Source organism: Mustela lutreola, chromosome X (assembly GCF_030435805.1).
Source record: "Mustela lutreola isolate mMusLut2 chromosome X, mMusLut2.pri, whole genome shotgun sequence".
Classification (NCBI taxonomy): Eukaryota; Metazoa; Chordata; class Mammalia; order Carnivora; family Mustelidae; genus Mustela; species Mustela lutreola.
In genome coordinates, this window is record NC_081308.1 from 32,967,881 (window position 1) to 32,969,527 (window position 1,647).

A 1,647-nucleotide genomic window follows, 5' to 3' on the forward strand; every position below is an offset into this window, starting at 1 on the left:
GACCAGGTTTTGGCCTTCCTGGTGGGACTTGCCAAATGGACACTAGTGACTTTCCCTCCCCCAGTCAAGATGGTAAACACTCTTGAATACCAACTTAAATGAGGCACTGAAAGCCTATGCTCGGTCATTAAAGATATTCTTGAGGCAAGAGTCATTAAACCCACTATCCCCGCCTTTCAATAACCCCATCTGGACAGTACTAATGAATGGCACCTCACCACTGACTAGAAGACCTTCACTGCTCAGCTCTAACTAAGGCTCTAATTCCTAATACTATAGAACTGATTGAGGACATACAATGGGCCCAAGGAGCATCCTTCATGGTCACTAACCTAGCTAATATGCTCTATTCTGTTCTTACCATGGAGGAATCCCAAACTCGATTTACTTTCACTTTGGAAGGGACTCAGTATACATTTTTGAGATTCCTAATGGCATATTTAAACAGTCCTGCAACTGCACATAATCTCTGCCACTAGGGTTTAAATACCTTATGATTGGAAAGGTGCCAATTTGGGCATTATATTGTTGACATGATTATGAGGGGTCCCTCCGAGGAAGAAGTGTGGGCAGTTTAGCACACCCTCACACACTACTTAAACAAATGCAACTTGGCAACTGCCCCCCACCCCACCAAGGTCTAATGCCCAGCCTCATCTGTCAAGTTTCTGGGCATCATGTAGCCCTCTAAAGTACTAGAAATTCCTAAACGTCAATTAGTCACCATTAAGCCACCTACTACATTCAGCCACAACACATACTAGGTCTTCTTGTGCTCTGGATGCAACACATCCCTTACCTCTCACTAACTCTTCACTCTATATATGCAGTCACAGCCGGCACCTACCGCTGGGGTGGGACCCGACACTATGCTTTGGAAGTTGCCTAGCAGGCAGCCCAACAAGACTTACCTTAGTCCCCTCTGCTTCCAAATATGACGTCAAGACCTTGGTCTCCTGGGGTCTCTGAATCAAACATGGGTCTGCCTGGCTTCCTATGGGGTTTTGGACTAAGTGCTTACCCTAAGTGACAGCACAATATACTCCCAATGAGTACCAGCTTTGGGCATCCTACTGGTCTCTTTTAGAAGCTGAGGCCCTAACTAGCTCCCACCCAGTACTACTCTGCACACAAGTTCCTATGATGCCCTGAGTTAGAGATGTATCCCAGTAGAAGGTCAGCACAGCCACTGATGCCTCCTTGGTAAACGGTAGCTTCAGGAAAGGGCTAAACCAAACATCAAAGGCCTTTCCAAATTATAGGGATGATGTGGCTTCCCCCGTGCCGAGCCACTTACTTGAGATCCTTGAGGAAGGAATAGTGGCACCCCTGCTTCTTCCTCCTCTATCTGGGAAGCTCCTTGGGACTCAATGTCTGAGAGGGACAAGGACTCGGTATTCTTCGTGGATGGCAGCATCACCACCCTACACAACGCAGCTCACCAGAGAGCCACAGCATCCCACCTGGCCTCAGGTACCTCCCCAGTCGAGGAGGGCACTCCCAGCTCAGGCCGACTGGCAGAACTTGTAGCTGTTCACCTAGTCCTTGGGGACACCAGAAAATGGGGCCTTTTGCAGAGCCACATTCTGTGGGCTGTTCCTAACGGTCTTATGGTTTGGTCTGGCCAACGGCCTAGGGACAGTTTTC